The sequence below is a fragment of the Phaseolus vulgaris genome, chromosome 4 (genome assembly GCF_000499845.2).
Source record: "Phaseolus vulgaris cultivar G19833 chromosome 4, P. vulgaris v2.0, whole genome shotgun sequence".
NCBI lineage: Eukaryota > Viridiplantae > Streptophyta > Magnoliopsida > Fabales > Fabaceae > Phaseolus > Phaseolus vulgaris.
In genome coordinates this window covers 1-16,370 of record NC_023756.2, presented here as the reverse complement: position 1 = coordinate 16,370, position 16,370 = coordinate 1, and positions in this window count along the sequence as shown.

Here is a 16,370-nt window from a genome sequence, read left to right as displayed (position 1 = left end):
CGTAAGAATCTCCACTGAATTTGGGACAAAACGCGACAGATTTCAGGTCAAACAGATGAGTATTCACCCAGGAAAAGAATCAAACAGTTTCACACACAAACGAACCTTCCTTTCAGCTCGGGCAGTGATGAATAAAAAAATTTATTGCGAATCTTGTGGGACGAGTCTGGGGCTCAAATCTCATCCAAAACTTAAGAGACATAATGAAGAATGTCTGGTAAAAATTTCAGACCAAAATACCCAAGGAGTAAGGCGCAGTAAGTCCCAGACCTAGAGTGAACAAAACCGGTTTTCTGAAAACAAAACGTCCTGGCTTTTCTTCCCCGTATCTTTTTTGTATGGACGTGCCTCCTTACCTGGGTGCAAACAACATAAGAAAGTACTTGTGAGAATTTTTTCAGCGCAATATGGACCCGGAAAAAAATTACAGAAAGTAGGGCGAAATTTCACAAGTTTTGCTATAGGATAGCTTTGGTTTGCACAAAATTTCTGAAAAATTCTCCCGAAATGGTTTTTTCCTGAAATTCCGCGTAAGAATTTCCACTGAATTTGGGACAAAACGCGACAGATTTCAGGTCAAACGGATGAGTATTCACCCAGGAAAAGAATCAAACAGTTTCACACACAAAGAACCTTCCTTTCAGCCCTGGCAGTAATGAATAAAAAATTTATTGCACATCTTGTGGGACGAATCTGGAGCTCAAATCTCAGCCAAAACTCAGTAGACACAAGGACGACCGTCTGGTAAAAATTTCAGACCAGAATACCCGGGGAGTAGGGCGTAGGAAGACCCAGACCGAGAGTGAACAAAACTGGTTTTCCGAAAACAGAGCGTCCTGGCTTTTCTCCCCCGTATCTTCTTTTTGTGATTTTTTTATGGACGTGCCTCCTTACCTGGGTGCAAACAACATACAAAAGTACCTGTGTGAATTTATTCAGCGCAATACGGACCCAGACTAAAATTTCGGAAAGTAGGGCGAAATTTCACGAGTTTTGGTAGAGGATAGCCTTGGTTTGCCCAAAATATCTGAAAAATTCTCCCGGAATAGTTTTTTCCTGAAATTCCACGTAAGAATCTCCACTGAATTTGGGACAAAACGCGAATAATTTCAGGTCAAACGGATGAGTATTCACCCACGAAAAAAATCAAACAGTTTCACACACAAACGAACCTTCCTTTCAGCCCTGGCAATGATGAATAAAAAATTTATTGCACATCTTGTGGGACGAATCTGGAGCTCAAATCTCAGCCAAAACTCAGTAGACACAGTGACGAACGTCTGGTAAAAATTTCAGACCAGAATACCCGGGGAGTAGGGCGTAGTAAGACCCAGACCGAGAGTGAACAAAACTGGTTTTCCGAAAACAGAGCGTCCTGGCTTTTCTCCCCCGTATCTCTTTTTGTGATTTTTTATGGACGTGCCTCCTTACCTGGGCAAAACAACATACGAAAGTACCTGTGTGAATTTATTCAGCGCAATAAGGACCCAGACTAAAATTTCGGAAAGTAGGGCGAAATTTCACGAGTTTTGTAGAGGATAGCCTTGGTTTGCCCAAAATTTCTGAAAATTTTCCCGGAATAGTTTTTTCCTGAAATTCCACGTAAGAATCTCCACAGAATTTGGGACAAAACGCGACAAATTTCAAGTCAAATGGATGAGTATTCACCCACGAAAAAAATCAAACAGTTTCACACACAAACGAACCTTCCTTTCTGCCCGGCAGTGATGAATAAAAAATTTATTGCCAATCTTGTGGGACGAATCTGGGGCTCAAATCTCAGCCAAAACTCAGTAGACACAGTGACGAACGTCTGGTAAAAATTTCAGACCAGAATACCCGGGAGTAGGGCGTAGCAAGTCCCAGACCGAGAGTGAACAAAACTGGTTTTCCGAAAACAGAGAGTCCTGGCTTTTCTCCCCCGTATCTTCTTTTTGTGATTTGTTTATGGACGTGCCTCCTTACCTGGACGCAAAAAACATACGAAAGTACCTGTGTGAATTTTTTCAGCGCAATACGGACCCAGACTAAAATTTCGAAAGTAGGGCGAAATTTCACGAGTTTTGGTGGAGGATACCTTGGTTTGCCCAAAATTTCTGAAAAATTCTCCCAGAATAGTTTTTTCCTGAAATTCCACTAAGAATCTCCACTGAATTTGGGACAAAACGCGACAAATTTCAGGTCAAACGGATGAGTATTCACGCACGAAAAAAATCAAACAGTTTCACACACAAACAAACCTTCCTTACAGCCCTGGCAGTGATGAATAAAAAATTTATTGCACATCTTGTGGGACGAATCTGGAGCTCAAATCTCACCAAAACTCAGTAGAGACAGTGACGAACGTCTGATAAAAATTTCAGACCAGATACCCGGGGATAGGGCGTAGTAAGACCCAGACCGAGAGTGAACAAAACTGGTTTTCCGAAAACAGAGCGTCCTGGCTTTTCTCCCCCGTATCTTCTTTTTGTGATTTGTTTATGGACGTGCCTCCTTACTGGGCGAAAACATACGAAAGTACCTGTGTGAATTATTCAGCGCAATACAACCGGACTAAATTTCCAAAACTATGGCGAAATTTCACGAGTTTTGTAGAGGATAGCCTTGGTTTGACCAAAATTTCTGAAAAATTCTCCGAATAGTTTTTTCCTGAAATTCCACGTAAGAATCTCCACTGAATTTGGACAAAACGCGACAAATTTCAGGTCAAACGGATGAGTATTCACCCACGAAAAAAATCAAACAGTTTCACACACAAACAACCTTCCTTTCAGCCCTGGCAGTGATGAATAAAAAATTTATTGCACGTCTTGTGGGACGAATCTGGGGCTCAAATCTCAGCCAAAACTCAGTAGACACAGTGACGAACGTCTGGTAAAATTTCAGACCAGATACCCGGGAGTAGGCGTAGTAAGTCCCAGACCGAGAGTGAACAAAACTGGTTTTCCGAAAACAAAGCGTCCTGGCTTTTCTCCCCGTATCTTCTTTTTGTGATTTGTTTATGGACGTGCCTCCTTACCTGGGGCAAACAACATACGAAAGTACCTGTGTGAATTTTTTCAGCGCAATACGGACGGACACAAAATTTCGGAAAGTAGGGCGAAATTTCACGAGTTTTGGTGGAGGATAGCCTTGGTTTGCCCAAAATTTCTGAAAAATTCTCCGAAATAGTTTTTTCCTGAAATTCCACGTAAGAATCTCCACTGAATTTGGGAAAAACGCGACAAATTTCAGGTCAAACGGATGAGTATTCACCCACGAAAAAAATCAAACAGTTTCACACACAAACGAACCTTCCTTTCAGCCTGGCAGTGATGAATAAAAAATTTATTGCACATCTTGTGGGACAATCGGGGCTCAAATCTCAGCCAAAACCAGTAGCACAGTGACGAACGTCTGGTAAAAATTTCAGACCAGATACCCGGGAGTAGGGCGTAGTAAGTCCAGACCGAGAGTGAACAAAACTGGTTTTCCGAAAACAGAGCGTCCTGGCTTTTCTCCCCGTATCTTCTTTTTGTGATTTGTTTATGGACGTGCCTCCTTACCTGGGTGCAAACAACATACGAAAGTACTGTGTGAATTTATTCAGCGCAATACGGACCGAACTAAAATTTCGAAAGTAGGGCGAAATTTCACGAGTTTTGGTAGAGGATAGCCTTGGTTTGCCCAAAATTTCTGAAAAATTCTCCCGAATAGTTTTTTCCTGAAATTCCACGTAAGAATCTCCACTGAATTTGGGACAAAACGCGACAAATTTCAGGTCAAACGGATGAGTATTCACCCACGAAAAAAATCAAACAGTTTCACAACAAACGAACCTTCCTTTCAGCCCTGGCAGTGATGAATAAAAAATTTATTGCAATCTTGTGGGACGAATCTGGGGCTCAAATCTCAGCCAAAACCAGTAGACACAGTGACGAACGTCTGGTAAAAATTTCAGACCAAATACCCGGGGAGTAGGGCGTAGTAAGTCCCAGACCGAGAGTGAACAAAACTGGTTTTCCGAAAACAGAGCGTCCTGGCTTTTCTCCCCCGTATCTTCTTTTTGTGATTTGTTTATGGACGTGCCTCCTTACCTGGGGCAAACAACATACGAAAGTACCTGTGTGAATTTTTTCAGCGCAATACGGACCCAGACTAAAATTTCGAAAGTAGGGCGAAATTTCACGAGTTTTGTGGAGGATAGCCTTGGTTTGCCCAAAATTTCTGAAAAATTCTCCCAGAATAGTTTTTTCCTGAAATTCCACGTAAGAATCTCCACTGAATTTGGGACAAAACGCGACAAATTTCAGGTCAAACGGATGAGTATTCACCCACGAAAAAAATCAAACAGTTTCACACACAAACGAACCTTCCTTTCAGCCCTGGCAGTGATGAATAAAAAATTTATTGCAATCTTGTGGGACGAATCTGGGCTCAAATCTCAGCCAAAACTCAGTAGACACAGTGACGAACGTCTGGTAAAAATTTCAGACCAGATACCCGGGAGTAGGGCGTAGTAAGTCCCAGACCGAGAGTGAACAAAACTGGTTTTCCAAAACAAACGTCCTGGCTTTTCTCCCCGTATCTTCTTTTTGTGATTTGTTTATGGACGTGCCTCCTTACCTGGGTGCAAACAACATATGAAAGTACTTGTGTGAATTTTTTCAGCGCAATACGGACCCAGAATAAAATTTCAGAAAGTAGGGCGAAATTTCACAAGTTTTGTAGAGGATAGCCTTGGTTTGCCAAAATTTCTGAAAAATTCTCCCGAATAGTTTTTTCCTGAAATTCCACGTAAGAATCTCCACTGAATTTGGGACAAAACGCGACAAATTTCAGGTCAAACGGATGAGTATTCACCCACGAAAAAAATCAAACAGTTTCACACACAAACGAACCTTCCTTTCAGCCCTGGCAGTGATGAATAAAAAATTTATTGCCAATCTTGTGGGACGAATCTGGGGCTCAAATCTCAGCCAAAACTCAGTAGACACAGTGACGAACGTCTGGTAAAAATTTCAGACCAAATACCCGGGAGTAGGGCGTAGTAAGTCCCAGACCGAGAGTGAACAAAACTGGTTTTCCGAAAACAAGACGTCCTGGCTTTTCTCCCCCGTATCTTCTTTTTGTGATTTGTTTATGGACGTGCCTCCTTACCTGGGTGCAAACAACATACGAAAGTACTGTGTGAATTTTTTCAGCGCAATACGGACCCAGATAAAATTTCGAAAGTAGGGCGAAATTTCACGAGTTTTGGTAGAGGATAGCCTTGGTTTGCCAAAATTTCTGAAAAATTCTCCCGAATAGTTTTTTCCTGAAATTCCACGTAAGAATCTCCACTGAATTTGGGACAAAACGCGACAAATTTCAGGTCAAACGGATGAGTATTCACCCACGAAAAAAATCAAACAGTTTCACACACAAACGAACCTTCCTTTCAGCCCTGGCAGTGATGAATAAAAAATTTATTGCAATCTTGTGGGACGAATCTGGGGCTCAAATCTCAGCCAAAACTCAGTAGACACAGTGACGAACGTCTGGTAAAAATTTCAGACCAGATACCCGGGAGTAGGGCGTAGTAAGTCCCAGACCGAGAGTGAACAAAACTGGTTTTCCGAAAACAGAGCGTCCTGGCTTTTCTCCCCCGTATCTTCTTTTTGTGATTTGTTTATGGACGTGCCTCCTTACCTGGGGCAAACAACATATGAAAGTACTGTGTGAATTTTTTCAGCGCAATACGACCCAGACTAAAATTTCAGAAAGTAGGGCGAAATTTCACGAGTTTTGGTAGAGGATAGCCTTGGTTTGCCCAAAATTTCTGAAAAATTCTCCCGAATAGTTTTTTCCTGAAATTCCACGTAAGAATCTCCACTGAATTTGGGACAAAACGCGACAAATTTCAGGTCAAACGGATGAGTATTCACCCACGAAAAAAATCAAACAGTTTCACACACAAACGAACCTTCCTTTCAGCCCTGGCAGTGATGAATAAAAAATTTATTGCAATCTTGTGGGACGAATCTGGGGCTCAAATCTCAGCCAAAACTCAGTAGACACAGTGACGAACGTCTGGTAAAAATTTCAGACCAAATACCCGGGAGTAGGCGTAGTAAGTCCCAGACCGAGAGTGAACAAAACTGGTTTTCCGAAAACAAAGCGTCCTGGCTTTTCTCCCCGTATCTTCTTTTTGTGATTTGTTTATGGACGTGCCTCCTTACCTGGGTGCAAACAACATACGAAAGTACTGTGTGAATTTTTTCAGCGCAATACGGACCCAGATAAAATTTCGAAAGTAGGGCGAAATTTCACGAGTTTTGGTAGAGGATAGCCTTGGTTTGCCAAAATTTCTGAAAAATTCTCCCGAAATAGTTTTTTCCTGAAATTCCACGTAAGAATCTCCACTGAATTTGGGACAAAACGCGACAAATTTCAGGTCAAACGGATGAGTATTCACCCACGAAAAAAATCAAACAGTTTCACACACAAACGAACCTTCCTTTCAGCCCTGGCAGTGATGAATAAAAAATTTATTGCCAATCTTGTGGGACGAATCTGGGGCTCAAATCTCAGCCAAAACTCAGTAGACACAGTGACGAACGTCTGGTAAAAATTTCAGACCAAATACCCGGGAGTAGGCGTAGTAAGTCCCAGACCGAGAGTGAACAAAACTGGTTTTCCGAAAACAGAGCGTCCTGGCTTTTCTCCCCGTATCTTCTTTTTGTGATTTGTTTATGGACGTGCCTCCTTACCTGGGTGCAAACAACATACGAAAGTACTGTGTGAATTTTTTCAGCGCAATACGGACCCAGAATAAAATTTCGGAAAGTAGGGCGAAATTTCACGAGTTTTGGTAGAGGATAGCCTTGGTTTGCCCAAAATTTCTGAAAAATTCTCCCGAATAGTTTTTTCCTGAAATTCCACGTAAGAATCTCCACTGAATTTGGGACAAAACGCGACAAATTTCAGGTCAAACGGATGAGTATTCACCCACGAAAAAAATCAAACAGTTTCACACACAAACGAACCTTCCTTTCAGCCCTGGCAGTGATGAATAAAAAATTTATTGCCAATCTTGTGGGACGAATCTGGGGCTCAAATCTCAGCCAAAACTCAGTAGACACAGTGACGAACGTCTGGTAAAAATTTCAGACCAAATACCCGGGAGTAGGCGTAGTAAGTCCCAGACCGAGAGTGAACAAAACTGGTTTTCCGAAAACAGACGTCCTGGCTTTTCTCCCCCGTATCTTCTTTTTGTGATTTGTTTATGGACGTGCCTCCTTACCTGGGTGCAAACAACATATGAAAGTACTGTGTGAATTTTTTCAGCGCAATACGGACCCAGATAAAATTTCGGAAAGTAGGGCGAAATTTCACGAGTTTTGTAGAGGATAGCCTTGGTTTGCCAAAATTTCTGAAAAATTCTCCCGAATAGTTTTTTCCTGAAATTCCACGTAAGAATCTCCACTGAATTTGGGACAAAACGCGACAAATTTCAGGTCAAACGGATGAGTATTCACCCACGAAAAAAATCAAACAGTTTCACACACAAACGAACCTTCCTTTCAGCCCTGGCAGTGATGAATAAAAAATTTATTGCCAATCTTGTGGGACGAATCTGGGGCTCAAATCTCAGCCAAAACTCAGTAGACACAGTGACGAACGTCTGGTAAAAATTTCAGACCAAATACCCGGGAGTAGGCGTAGTAAGTCCCAGACCGAGAGTGAACAAAACTGGTTTTCCGAAAACAGAGCGTCCTGGCTTTTCTCCCCCGTATCTTCTTTTTGTGATTTGTTTATGGACGTGCCTCCTTACCTGGGTGCAAACAACATATGAAAGTACTGTGTGAATTTTTTCAGCGCAATACGGACCCAGACTAAAATTTCGAAAGTAGGGCGAAATTTCACGAGTTTTGGTAGAGGATAGCCTTGGTTTGCCCAAAATTTCTGAAAAATTCTCCCGAATAGTTTTTTCCTGAAATTCCACGTAAGAATCTCCACTGAATTTGGGACAAAACGCGACAAATTTCAGGTCAAACGGATGAGTATTCACCCACGAAAAAAATCAAACAGTTTCACACACAAACGAACCTTCCTTTCAGCCCTGGCAGTGATGAATAAAAAATTTATTGCCAATCTTGTGGGACGAATCTGGGGCTCAAATCTCAGCCAAAACTCAGTAGACACAGTGACGAACGTCTGGTAAAAATTTCAGACCAAATACCCGGGAGTAGGCGTAGTAAGTCCCAGACCGAGAGTGAACAAAACTGGTTTTCCGAAAACAAACGTCCTGGCTTTTCTCCCCGTATCTTCTTTTTGTGATTTGTTTATGGACGTGCCTCCTTACCTGGGTGCAAACAACATATGAAAGTACTTGTGTGAATTTTTTCAGCGCAATACGGACCCAGAATAAAATTTCAGAAAGTAGGGCGAAATTTCACAAGTTTTGGTAGAGGATAGCCTTGGTTTGCACAAAATTTCTGAAAAATTCTCCCGAAATAGTTTTTTCCTGAAATTCCACGTAAGAATCTCCACTGAATTTGGGACAAAACGCGACAAATTTCAGGTCAAACGGATGAGTATTCACCCACGAAAAAAATCAAACAGTTTCACACACAAACGAACCTTCCTTTCAGCCCTGGCAGTGATGAATAAAAAATTTATTGCCAATCTTGTGGGACGAATCTGGGGCTCAAATCTCAGCCAAAACTCAGTAGACACAGTGACGAACGTCTGGTAAAAATTTCAGACCAAAATACCCGGGAGTAAGGCGTAGTAAGTCCCAGACCGAGAGTGAACAAAACTGGTTTTCCGAAAACAGAGCGTCCTGGCTTTTCTCCCCCGTATCTTCTTTTTGTGATTTGTTTATGGACGTGCCTCCTTACCTGGGTGCAAACAACATATGAAAGTACTTGTGTGAATTTTTTCAGCGCAATACGGACCCAGACTAAAATTTCGAAAGTAGGGCGAAATTTCACAAGTTTTGGTAGAGGATAGCCTTGGTTTGCCAAAATTTCTGAAAAATTCTCCCGAAATAGTTTTTTCCTGAAATTCCACGTAAGAATCTCCACTGAATTTGGGACAAAACGCGACAAATTTCAGGTCAAACGGATGAGTATTCACCCACGAAAAAAATCAAACAGTTTCACACACAAACGAACCTTCCTTTCAGCCCTGGCAGTGATGAATAAAAAATTTATTGCCAATCTTGTGGGACGAATCTGGGGCTCAAATCTCAGCCAAAACTCAGTAGACACAGTGACGAACGTCTGGTAAAAATTTCAGACCAAATACCCAGGAGTAAGGCGTAGTAAGTCCCAGACCGAGAGTGAACAAAACTGGTTTTCCGAAAACAGACGTCCTGGCTTTTCTCCCCGTATCTTCTTTTTGTGATTTGTTTATGGACGTGCCTCCTTACCTGGGTGCAAACAACATATGAAAGTACTTGTGTGAATTTTTTCAGCGCAATACGGACCCAGAATAAAATTTCAGAAAGTAGGGCGAAATTTCACAGTTTTGGTAGAGGATAGCCTTGGTTTGCACAAAATTTCTGAAAAATTCTCCCGAAATAGTTTTTTCCTGAAATTCCACGTAAGAATCTCCACTGAATTTGGGACAAAACGCGACAAATTTCAGGTCAAACGGATGAGTATTCACCCACGAAAAAAATCAAACAGTTTCACACACAAACGAACCTTCCTTTCAGCCCTGGCAGTGATGAATAAAAAATTTATTGCCAATCTTGTGGGACGAATCTGGGGCTCAAATCTCAGCCAAAACTCAGTAGACACAGTGACGAACGTCTGGTAAAAATTTCAGACCAAATACCCAAGGAGTAAGGCGTAGTAAGTCCCAGACCGAGAGTGAACAAAACTGGTTTTCCGAAAACAAACGTCCTGGCTTTTCTCCCCCGTATCTTCTTTTTGTGATTTGTTTATGGACGTGCCTCCTTACCTGGGTGCAAACAACATATGAAAGTACTTGTGTGAATTTTTTCAGCGCAATACGGACCCAGAATAAAATTTCAGAAAGTAGGGCGAAATTTCACAAGTTTTGGTAGAGGATAGCCTTGGTTTGCACAAAATTTCTGAAAAATTCTCCCGAAATAGTTTTTTCCTGAAATTCCACGTAAGAATCTCCACTGAATTTGGGACAAAACGCGACAAATTTCAGGTCAAACGGATGAGTATTCACCCACGAAAAAAATCAAACAGTTTCACACACAAACGAACCTTCCTTTCAGCCCTGGCAGTGATGAATAAAAAATTTATTGCCAATCTTGTGGGACGAATCTGGGGCTCAAATCTCAGCCAAAACTCAGTAGACACAGTGACGAACGTCTGGTAAAAATTTCAGACCAAAATACCCAGGAGTAAGGCGTAGTAAGTCCCAGACCGAGAGTGAACAAAACTGGTTTTCCGAAAACAAACGTCCTGGCTTTTCTCCCCGTATCTTCTTTTGTGATTTGTTTATGGACGTGCCTCCTTACCTGGGTGCAAACAACATATGAAAGTACTTGTGTGAATTTTTTCAGCGCAATACGGACCCAGAATAAAATTTCAGAAAGTAGGGCGAAATTTCACAAGTTTTGGTAGAGGATAGCCTTGGTTTGCACAAAATTTCTGAAAAATTCTCCCGAAATAGTTTTTTCCTGAAATTCCACGTAAGAATCTCCACTGAATTTGGGACAAAACGCGACAAATTTCAGGTCAAACGGATGAGTATTCACCCACGAAAAAAATCAAACAGTTTCACACACAAACGAACCTTCCTTTCAGCCCTGGCAGTGATGAATAAAAAATTTATTGCCAATCTTGTGGGACGAATCTGGGGCTCAAATCTCAGCCAAAACTCAGTAGACACAGTGACGAACGTCTGGTAAAAATTTCAGACCAAAATACCCAAGGAGTAAGGCGTAGTAAGTCCCAGACCGAGAGTGAACAAAACTGGTTTTCCGAAAACAAACGTCCTGGCTTTTCTCCCCCGTATCTTCTTTTTGTGATTTGTTTATGGACGTGCCTCCTTACCTGGGTGCAAACAACATATGAAAGTACTTGTGTGAATTTTTTCAGCGCAATACGGACCCAGAATAAAATTTCAGAAAGTAGGGCGAAATTTCACAAGTTTTGGTAGAGGATAGCCTTGGTTTGCACAAAATTTCTGAAAAATTCTCCCGAAATAGTTTTTTCCTGAAATTCCACGTAAGAATCTCCACTGAATTTGGGACAAAACGCGACAAATTTCAGGTCAAACGGATGAGTATTCACCCACGAAAAAAATCAAACAGTTTCACACACAAACGAACCTTCCTTTCAGCCCTGGCAGTGATGAATAAAAAATTTATTGCCAATCTTGTGGGACGAATCTGGGGCTCAAATCTCAGCCAAAACTCAGTAGACACAGTGACGAACGTCTGGTAAAAATTTCAGACCAAATACCCAAGGAGTAAGGCGTAGTAAGTCCCAGACCGAGAGTGAACAAAACTGGTTTTCCGAAAACAAAACGTCCTGGCTTTTCTCCCCGTATCTTCTTTTTGTGATTTGTTTATGGACGTGCCTCCTTACCTGGGTGCAAACAACATATGAAAGTACTTGTGTGAATTTTTTCAGCGCAATACGGACCCAGAATAAAATTTCAGAAAGTAGGGCGAAATTTCACAAGTTTTGGTAGAGGATAGCCTTGGTTTGCACAAAATTTCTGAAAAATTCTCCCGAAATAGTTTTTTCCTGAAATTCCACGTAAGAATCTCCACTGAATTTGGGACAAAACGCGACAAATTTCAGGTCAAACGGATGAGTATTCACCCACGAAAAAAATCAAACAGTTTCACACACAAACGAACCTTCCTTTCAGCCCTGGCAGTGATGAATAAAAAATTTATTGCCAATCTTGTGGGACGAATCTGGGGCTCAAATCTCAGCCAAAACTCAGTAGACACAGTGACGAACGTCTGGTAAAAATTTCAGACCAAAATACCCAAGGAGTAAGGCGTAGTAAGTCCCAGACCGAGAGTGAACAAAACTGGTTTTCCGAAAACAAACGTCCTGGCTTTTCTCCCCGTATCTTCTTTTTGTGATTTGTTTATGGACGTGCCTCCTTACCTGGGTGCAAACAACATATGAAAGTACTTGTGTGAATTTTTTCAGCGCAATACGGACCCAGAATAAAATTTCAGAAAGTAGGGCGAAATTTCACAAGTTTTGGTAGAGGATAGCCTTGGTTTGCACAAAATTTCTGAAAAATTCTCCCGAAATAGTTTTTTCCTGAAATTCCACGTAAGAATCTCCACTGAATTTGGGACAAAACGCGACAAATTTCAGGTCAAACGGATGAGTATTCACCCACGAAAAAAATCAAACAGTTTCACACACAAACGAACCTTCCTTTCAGCCCTGGCAGTGATGAATAAAAAATTTATTGCCAATCTTGTGGGACGAATCTGGGGCTCAAATCTCAGCCAAAACTCAGTAGACACAGTGACGAACGTCTGGTAAAAATTTCAGACCAAAATACCCAAGGAGTAAGGCGTAGTAAGTCCCAGACCGAGAGTGAACAAAACTGGTTTTCCGAAAACAAACGTCCTGGCTTTTCTCCCCGTATCTTCTTTTTGTGATTTGTTTATGGACGTGCCTCCTTACCTGGGTGCAAACAACATATGAAAGTACTTGTGTGAATTTTTTCAGCGCAATACGGACCCAGAATAAAATTTCAGAAAGTAGGGCGAAATTTCACAAGTTTTGGTAGAGGATAGCCTTGGTTTGCACAAAATTTCTGAAAAATTCTCCCGAAATAGTTTTTTCCTGAAATTCCACGTAAGAATCTCCACTGAATTTGGGACAAAACGCGACAAATTTCAGGTCAAACGGATGAGTATTCACCCACGAAAAAAATCAAACAGTTTCACACACAAACGAACCTTCCTTTCAGCCCTGGCAGTGATGAATAAAAAATTTATTGCCAATCTTGTGGGACGAATCTGGGGCTCAAATCTCAGCCAAAACTCAGTAGACACAGTGACGAACGTCTGGTAAAAATTTCAGACCAAAATACCCAAGGAGTAAGGCGTAGTAAGTCCCAGACCGAGAGTGAACAAAACTGGTTTTCCGAAAACAAACGTCCTGGCTTTTCTCCCCGTATCTTCTTTTTGTGATTTGTTTATGGACGTGCCTCCTTACCTGGGTGCAAACAACATATGAAAGTACTTGTGTGAATTTTTTCAGCGCAATACGGACCCAGAATAAAATTTCAGAAAGTAGGGCGAAATTTCACAAGTTTTGGTAGAGGATAGCCTTGGTTTGCACAAAATTTCTGAAAAATTCTCCCGAAATAGTTTTTTCCTGAAATTCCACGTAAGAATCTCCACTGAATTTGGGACAAAACGCGACAAATTTCAGGTCAAACGGATGAGTATTCACCCACGAAAAAATCAAACAGTTTCCACACAAACGAACCTTCCTTTCAGCCCTGGCAGTGATGAATAAAAAATTTATTGCCAATCTTGTGGGACGAATCTGGGGCTCAAATCTCAGCCAAAACTCAGTAGACACAGTGACGAACGTCTGGTAAAAATTTCAGACCAAAATACCCAAGGAGTAAGGCGTAGTAAGTCCCAGACCGAGAGTGAACAAAACTGGTTTTCCGAAAACAAACGTCCTGGCTTTTCTCCCCGTATCTTCTTTTTGTGATTTGTTTATGGACGTGCCTCCTTACCTGGGTGCAAACAACATATGAAAGTACTTGTGTGAATTTTTTCAGCGCAATACGGACCCAGAATAAAATTTCAGAAAGTAGGGCGAAATTTCACAAGTTTTGGTAGAGGATAGCCTTGGTTTGCACAAAATTTCTGAAAAATTCTCCCGAAATAGTTTTTTCCTGAAATTCCACGTAAGAATCTCCACTGAATTTGGGACAAAACGCGACAAATTTCAGGTCAAACGGATGAGTATTCACCCACGAAAAAAATCAAACAGTTTCACACACAAACGAACCTTCCTTTCAGCCCTGGCAGTGATGAATAAAAAATTTATTGCCAATCTTGTGGGACGAATCTGGGGCTCAAATCTCAGCCAAAACTCAGTAGACACAGTGACGAACGTCTGGTAAAAATTTCAGACCAAATACCCAAGGAGTAAGGCGTAGTAAGTCCCAGACCGAGAGTGAACAAAACTGGTTTTCCGAAAACAAACGTCCTGGCTTTTCTCCCCGTATCTTCTTTTTGTGATTTGTTTATGGACGTGCCTCCTTACCTGGGTGCAAACAACATATGAAAGTACTTGTGTGAATTTTTTCAGCGCAATACGGACCCAGAATAAAATTTCAGAAAGTAGGGCGAAATTTCACAAGTTTTGGTAGAGGATAGCCTTGGTTTGCACAAAATTTCTGAAAAATTCTCCCGAAATAGTTTTTTCCTGAAATTCCACGTAAGAATCTCCACTGAATTTGGGACAAAACGCGACAAATTTCAGGTCAAACGGATGAGTATTCACCCACGAAAAAAATCAAACAGTTTCACACACAAACGAACCTTCCTTTCAGCCCTGGCAGTGATGAATAAAAAATTTATTGCCAATCTTGTGGGACGAATCTGGGGCTCAAATCTCAGCCAAAACTCAGTAGACACAGTGACGAACGTCTGGTAAAAATTTCAGACCAAAATACCCAAGGAGTAAGGCGTAGTAAGTCCCAGACCGAGAGTGAACAAAACTGGTTTTCCGAAAACAAACGTCCTGGCTTTTCTCCCCGTATCTTCTTTTTGTGATTTGTTTATGGACGTGCCTCCTTACCTGGGTGCAAACAACATATGAAAGTACTTGTGTGAATTTTTTCAGCGCAATACGGACCCAGAATAAAATTTCAGAAAGTAGGGCGAAATTTCACAAGTTTTGGTAGAGGATAGCCTTGGTTTGCACAAAATTTCTGAAAAATTCTCCCGAAATAGTTTTTTCCTGAAATTCCACGTAAGAATCTCCACTGAATTTGGGACAAAACGCGACAAATTTCAGGTCAAACGGATGAGTATTCACCCACGAAAAAAATCAAACAGTTTCCACACAAACGAACCTTCCTTTCAGCCCTGGCAGTGATGAATAAAAAATTTATTGCCAATCTTGTGGGACGAATCTGGGGCTCAAATCTCAGCCAAAACTCAGTAGACACAGTGACGAACGTCTGGTAAAAATTTCAGACCAAAATACCCAAGGAGTAAGGCGTAGTAAGTCCCAGACCGAGAGTGAACAAAACTGGTTTTCCGAAAACAAACGTCCTGGCTTTTCTCCCCCGTATCTTCTTTTTGTGATTTGTTTATGGACGTGCCTCCTTACCTGGGTGCAAACAACATATGAAAGTACTTGTGTGAATTTTTTCAGCGCAATACGGACCCAGAATAAAATTTCAGAAAGTAGGGCGAAATTTCACAAGTTTTGGTAGAGGATAGCCTTGGTTTGCACAAAATTTCTGAAAAATTCTCCCGAAATAGTTTTTTCCTGAAATTCCACGTAAGAATCTCCACTGAATTTGGGACAAAACGCGACAAATTTCAGGTCAAACGGATGAGTATTCACCCACGAAAAAATCAAACAGTTTCACACACAAACGAACCTTCCTTTCAGCCCTGGCAGTGATGAATAAAAAATTTATTGCCAATCTTGTGGGACGAATCTGGGGCTCAAATCTCAGCCAAAACTCAGTAGACACAGTGACGAACGTCTGGTAAAAATTTCAGACCAAAATACCCAAGGAGTAAGGCGTAGTAAGTCCCAGACCGAGAGTGAACAAAACTGGTTTTCCGAAAACAAAACGTCCTGGCTTTTCTCCCCCGTATCTTCTTTTTGTGATTTGTTTATGGACGTGCCTCCTTACCTGGGTGCAAACAACATATGAAAGTACTTGTGTGAATTTTTTCAGCGCAATACGGACCCAGAATAAAATTTCAGAAAGTAGGGCGAAATTTCACAAGTTTTGGTAGAGGATAGCCTTGGTTTGCACAAAATTTCTGAAAAATTCTCCCGAAATAGTTTTTTCCTGAAATTCCACGTAAGAATCTCCACTGAATTTGGGACAAAACGCGACAAATTTCAGGTCAAACGGATGAGTATTCACCCACGAAAAAAATCAAACAGTTTCACACACAAACGAACCTTCCTTTCAGCCCTGGCAGTGATGAATAAAAAATTTATTGCCAATCTTGTGGGACGAATCTGGGGCTCAAATCTCAGCCAAAACTCAGTAGACACAGTGACGAACGTCTGGTAAAAATTTCAGACCAAAATACCCAGGAGTAAGGCGTAGTAAGTCCCAGACCGAGAGTGAACAAAACTGGTTTTCCGAAAACAAAACGTCCTGGCTTTTCTCCCCCGTATCTTCTTTTTGTGATTTCTTTATGGACGTGCCTC